General features: G+C 35.1%; 1 long non-coding RNA gene across 2 annotated transcripts in view; it reads right to left on the bottom strand.

Moving 5' to 3' along the window:
* The window catches only part of LOC136710355 (uncharacterized), a 29,345-nt gene that overhangs the window by 21,002 nt on the left and 843 nt on the right, over positions 1-7,500 (bottom strand). The window lies entirely within an intron of this gene.

Raw genomic sequence — 7,500 nt, 5'->3', positions numbered from 1 at the left:
CTATAAAATACAAAGAATACATTAATTTATTTTTATTTTACTATTTTTATTATATTCAGTCTCCACGGGAATTGTCATCATTCTCTGTCATGTTTTGGAACACTTCTTGGACATCTCTTGAGTGATGAAAACTGGCAGTAATCTAAAGATAAATGACTCCCTACTTCCTGCAATCTCTACGTCACAAATTAGTGACTTTTACACCCTATAGCATTGTTTGTGTAATAGTAAGCCATTTTTATTCAGCCTGCCTGACTCACTATGTAGACTCACTATCTACTGCACTTCATTTGTACAGATGCTGTAGTTTAGTGTCCTCTACAATGCAGTACATAGGGAGCTATGAGAGATTTGAGATACAGCCCCTCCCCTCACCTACAGTCCACTTCCAACTCTTCATGTTTGGTGAAAGAAAGTGTCACATGTAAATTAATTTAGCTCTAAAAGCCCTGATTTCCCTTCATAGATTTTTCAATGTTGTTTTTTTGGCTGCAGTTCTAGTTTTAAAAAAAGTTTTCAAATTGGATATGAAGATATGAATTACTTTATTAAATTCTTTCATGAACTTAACAATGTTCTCTAAATAGAGACTGACGACTGACAAAAATCAGTTCAAGTGCTTGATACGAAGCAATAGGTGTAAGTTACCCAAAAACACTTATAAGCAACCTTACAGACCAACATTCAGCATGTCTCTGAGTAGAGTATTTACTCAGACAAATTGTGATGGTATTTATTGGGAGTATACAAAGAATATCTGGAGCAGACACAGCATGGTAGACCACACTGATCTAATCCTCATCTAATACTGACTTACATCAAAACATACTTTTCTAATCCTCATCTAATACTGACCTACATCAAAACACACTTTTCTAATCCTCATCTAATACTGACCTACATCAAACCACATAGATCTAATCCTCATCTAATACTGACCTACATCAAACCACACTGATTTAATCCTGATCTAATACTGACCAACCTCAAACCACACCGATCTTATCCTGATCTAATACTGACCAACCTCAAACCACACCGATCTAATCCTGATCTAATACTGACCTACATCAAACCACACTGATCTAATCCTCATCTAATACTGACCTACATCAAACCACATAGATCTAATCCTCATCTAATACTGACCTACATCAAACTACACTGATTTAATCCTGATCTAATACTGACCTATATCAAACCACACCGATCTAATCCTGATCTAATACTGACCTACATCAAAGCACACTGATCTAATTCTCATCTAATACTGACCTACATCGAACCACACTGATCTAATCCTCATCTAATACTGACCTACATCAAACCACACTGATCTAATTCTCATCTAATACTGACCTACATCGAACCACACTGATCTAATCCTGATCTAGTACTGACCTACATCAAACCACACTGATCTAATCCTGATCTAATACTGACCTACATAAAAAACACACTGATCTAATCTTGATCTAATATTGACCTACATCAAGCCACACTGATCTAATCCTCATCTAATACTGACCTACATCGAACCACATAGATCTAATCCTGATCTAATACTGACCTACATAAAAAACACACTGATCTAATCTTGATCTAATACTGACCTACATCAAGCCACACTGATCTAATCCTGATCTAATACTGACCTACATCAAACCACACCGATCTAATCCTCATCTAATACTGACCTACATTGAACCACACTGATCTAGTTCTCATCTAATACTTACCTTCACCAAACCACACTGATCTAATCCTCATCTAATACTGACCTACATCAAAACACACTGATCTAATTCTCATCTAATACTGACCTACATCAACTCACACTGATCTAATCCTCATCTAATACTGACCTTCATCAAACCACACTGATCTAATCCTGATCTAATACTGACCTACAGCAAACCATACTGATCTAATCCTGATCTAATACTGACATACATCAAATCACACTGATCTTATCCTCATCTAATACTGACCTACATCAAACCACACTGATCTAATGCTCATCTAATCCTGATCTACATCAAGCCATAATGATCTACTCTTGATCTAATACTGACCTACATTAAACCACACTGATCTAATTCTCATCTAATACTAACCTACAACAAACCACACTGATCTAATCCTGATCTAATACTGACCTACATCAAAAACACACTGATCTAATCCTGATCTAATACTGAGCTACATCAAAGCACACTGATCTAATCCTGATCTAATACGGACCTACATCAAAAACACACTGATCTAATCCTGATCTAATACTGACCTACATCAAACTACACTGCTCTAATCCTCATCTAATCCTGATCTACATCAAGCCATAATGATCTAATTTTGATCTAATACTGACCTACATCAAACCACACTGATCTAATCCTGATCTAATACTGACCTACATCAAACCACACTGATTTAATCCTGATCTAATACTGATCTACATCAAACTAAACTGCTCTAATCCTCATCTAATCCTGATCTACATCAAACCACACTGATCTAATCCTCATCTAATACTGACCTTCATCAAACCACACTGATCTAATCCTGATCTAATACTGCCCTCCATCAAACTACACTGCTCTAATCCTCATCTAATCCTGATCTACATCAAGCCATAATGATCTAATTTTGATCTAATACTGACCTACATCAAACCACACTGATTTAATCCTGATCTAATACTGACCTACATCAAACCACACTGATTTAATCCTGATCTAATACTGATCTACATCAAACTAAACTGCTCTAATCCTCATCTAATCCTGATCTACATCACGCCACTATTATCTAATCCTGATCTAATACTGACCTACATCAACTCACACTGATCTAATCCTGATCTAATACTGACCTACATCAAACCACACTGATCTAATCCTGATCTAATACTGACCTACATCAAACCACACTGATTTAATCCTGATCTAATCCTGACCTACAGCAAACTACACTGCTCCACTCCTCATCTAATACTGATCTACATCAAGCCATAATTATCTAATCCTGATCTAATACTGACCTACAGCAAACCACACTGATCTAATCCTCATCTAATACTGACCTACATCAAACCACACTGATCTAATCCTGATCTCATACTGACCTACATCAAACCACACTGATCTAATCCTCATCTAATAAAGACCTACATCAAACCACAGTGATCTAATCCTCATCTAATACTGACCTACATCAAACCACAGTGATCTAATCCTCATCTAATACTGACCTACATCAAACCACACTGATCTAATCCTGGTCTAATACTGACCTACATCAAACCACACTGATCTAATCCTGATCTAATACTGACCTACATCAAACCACACTGATCTAATCCTGGTCTAATACTGACCTACATCAAACCACACTGATCTAATCCTCATCTAATCCTGATCTACATCAAGCCATAATGATCTACTCTTGATCTAATACTGACCTACATCAAACCACACTGATCTAATCCTGATCTAATACTGATCTACATCAAACTACACTGCTCTAATCCTCATCTAATCCTGATCTACATCAAGCCATAATGATCTACTCTTGATCTAATACTGACCTACATCAACTCACACTGATCTAATCCTGATCTAATACTGACCTACATCAAACCACACTGATCTAATCCTGATCTAATACTGACCTACATCAAACCACACTGATTTAATCCTGATCTAATACTGACCTACAGCAAACTACACTGCTCCACTCCTCATCTAATACTGATCTACATCAAGCCATAATTATCTAATCCTGATCTAATACTGACCTACAGCAAACCACACTGATCTAATCCTCATCTAATACTGACCTACATCAAACCACACTGATCTAATCCTGATCTCATACTGACCTACATCAAACCACACTGATCTAATCCTCATCTAATAAAGACCTACATCAAACCACAGTGATCTAATCCTCATCTAATACTGACCTACATCAAACCACAGTGATCTAATCCTCATCTAATACTGACCTACATCAAACCACACTGATCTAATCCTGGTCTAAAACTGACCTACATCAAACCACACTGATCTAATCCTGATCTAATACTGACCTACATCAAACCACACTGATCTAATCCTGGTCTAATACTTACCTACATCAAACCACACTGATCTAATCCTCATCTAATACTGACCTACATCAAACCACACTGATTTAATCCTGATCTATTTTAGACCACAGTAATTAAATAGTCATCAGATCATTACTTATTGCGCATCATACGGATTAAATGGAGATCAAATTCTTAAATATAGTTGAACATTCTAGTAAAATACAGATTAATAGCAAGCTGCATTAATTGGGGATTGCTCTACAGCAAACTGCAAAGATATTGTTAATCTACAGCAAACACGTTAATCAGATACTGACCTTACCACAGTCAAACACTCATCTACCGCAAAATACCCTGATCAAACACAAAGCTAAAGCAAATTACACTAATAAAACACTTATCAGCAAACTACGCAGATTAAACACTGATCTACATCAAACTACAGTAATCAAACACTGATTTAGAGCAAACTACATTTGTCAAATACTGATCTACACCAAACTACAGTGATCAAACGCGGATCTATAGCCAACTACACTCATCAATTACTGACCTAGAGCAAACCACACTAATCAAACACTGATCAACAGCTAACTAGAAAGAACAAACACTTATACAACAAACTTTCCAATCACCATACTCCACTAATCAAATAATGATCTAGAGCAAACTGGACTGATCAAACACTGGTCTACATCAAAATAGACGGATTTAACAACAAACTACACTGATCTAACTATGATCTACATCAAAATAAACTGACCTAATTCTGATCTACAGCAAACTATGCCGATCAACAATGCTAATCAAACACTAATTTACAGCAACCTATAATGATTAAATACAGATTCACAGCAAACAACTCTGGGCTACAGCAAAGAACATTGATCTACATCAAACTACACTGATCAAATACTAATCTACAGCAAATTAAACTGATCTAACACTGGTCTTCACTGATCTATTTCCAATTTACATCAAAGTAGACTGATCAAACACTGATCTATAGGAAACTTCATTGATCAAATATTGATCTAGAGCAAATCACACTGGTCCACAGCAAATTACACTGGACTATTTCAGATCTACACCAAACTACCGTAATTAAACCCTGATCTATAACAAACTATACTGATGCAATACTGAGCTACAGCAAAACTACATTGAGCAAACACTGATCTATAGCAAAATATATTGATCAAATACTGATCCACAGCAAACTACATTGATCTAATTCTGATCTACAGCAAACTCTACTGATCAAACACTAATCTACAGAAATATATGCTGATTAAATACAGATCTAGGGCAAACTGCACTGATCAAACACGGTTCTACATAACACTAAAAAGATTACACAGTTATACAATAAACTACACTGATCAAATGCTGATCTACAGCAAACTACACCAATCTAATTCTGATCTACAGTAAAGTACACTGACCAAACACTGATCTAACACTGGTCTACAGCAAATAACACTGATCAATTTCTGATCTGCATCAAACTACACTTATCAAACACTGATCTAGAGCAAACTGCATTGATATAGCAAACTACATTGATCAAATACTGAGCAAAATACATTGATCAAATACTGATCTAGAGAAAACTGCACTTTCTACATCAAACTAGACAGATTAAACACTTATACAACAAACTACACTGATCAAATACTGATCTGTAGCAAACTACACTATTCTAATTCTGACCTACAGTAAATTACACTGACCAAACACTGGTCTACAGCAAATTAAACTGCTCAGTTTCTGATCAAACTACACTGATCAAACACTGATCTAGAGCAAACTACATTGATCAAATACTGATCTACAGAAAAATGCTCTGATCACATACTGATCTAGAGCAAACTGCACTGATCAAACTGCACTGTCTACATCAAACTAGAAAGATTAAACACTTATACAACAAGCTACACTAATCAAATACTGGTCTACAGGAAACTACAGTCATAAAACACTGGTCTATGGCAAACAAGACATATCAGAACACTCATGAAAAACCACACTGATGTAATACTGATCTACAGCAAACTACACTGATCTAATAGGACATTAATCTACACTGATCAAATACGGAACTACTACAAACTACACTAATTTAATACTGATTTGCAGCAAACGAACCTTACCAATAAAACCAAACCCAACCATGCTGAACAATTAACACAAAACATTAACTGATCTACACGAATGACACTGATTTAATTCTAATCTACTTTAAGCACACTAAACAAATATTAACCTATTACAATACACACTGAACTAATTCTGATCAAATACTGAGCTACAGACTGCACTGATCACATGCAAATTTAAATACTAGTCCTGAGCACAGAAAAGATTACACTCGTGTGTAAAGAGAGTAATCTTCTTCATCATTCTGTCTTCTAAGACTTATTTGTCAATTTATTTTAGGCCAGTTAATGTAATCATTAATCATTATAAATTGATGATGTCATAACTACAATATAGGACAGTTCAATCAATTAAAATCAGCATTTAAAACATCATGCTATTATATTATATTATTATTTTTTATTATTATTAATAATAATAATACATTGAATAATAATTCTAATTATTATGATATTATTATATTATGATATTTTATGATATTATTATATTATGATATTATATATATATAATATTATTTTATTGGATTTTACAGTAATAATAATAATAATAATAATAATAATAATAGTAATAATAATAATAATAATAATAATAATAATAATGCACTTATGTCATCATTATTATTATTGTTGTTGTTGTTATCACATTATTGTTGTTGTGGTCACTATATTTAGTTTCTACTTGTCATTCTTTGATCTCTTAATCTGAGCTCTCTGCCTGAGATCTCTCTGAGAGACCAGCTGGGTGAATGCTGTAGTGGTCGGTGGACTAGACTGTGTTACCACAAGCTGCTTTAAAAACGATGTCTATACCATATACACGAATAAACAGTTTATTCACCGTCTGTACGTAGTAGTAAATTATTAAAAACAGTAAACGGTGAATATTTCTTAAGGTTGTAAATCTTAAGAAAGGAGGTTGGAGGATGTAAATGTATTAAATGTATGTGTGTGAGAGAGGGGTGCAGCTGTGGAGCTGTGGAGAGGGTCAGCATTATTTCTGTGGATTCTCCTACTGATTACGAGCCGAGTCCATCAAACCACACATAATTATAGTCATTCCGCCCTTATTTATTCTAATGCAGTTTCCCATCTACAGGATAATTATGAGCAATTTTTTTCGCACGTGGAATCTTTTGTTAACAAAAGAGATAGCGCACTGAAAGAGAATTTGCTTGAGAGAGAGAGAGAGAGAGAGAGAGAGAGAGAGAGAGAGAGAGAGAGAGAGTGGAGGGGGGGCAGAAGCAG

This window comes from Hoplias malabaricus, chromosome 12, assembly GCF_029633855.1.
Source record: "Hoplias malabaricus isolate fHopMal1 chromosome 12, fHopMal1.hap1, whole genome shotgun sequence".
NCBI lineage: Eukaryota > Metazoa > Chordata > Actinopteri > Characiformes > Erythrinidae > Hoplias > Hoplias malabaricus.
The sequence above is the reverse complement of the archived record's forward strand: the minus strand, read 5'-3'. Positions and strand labels throughout refer to the sequence as shown.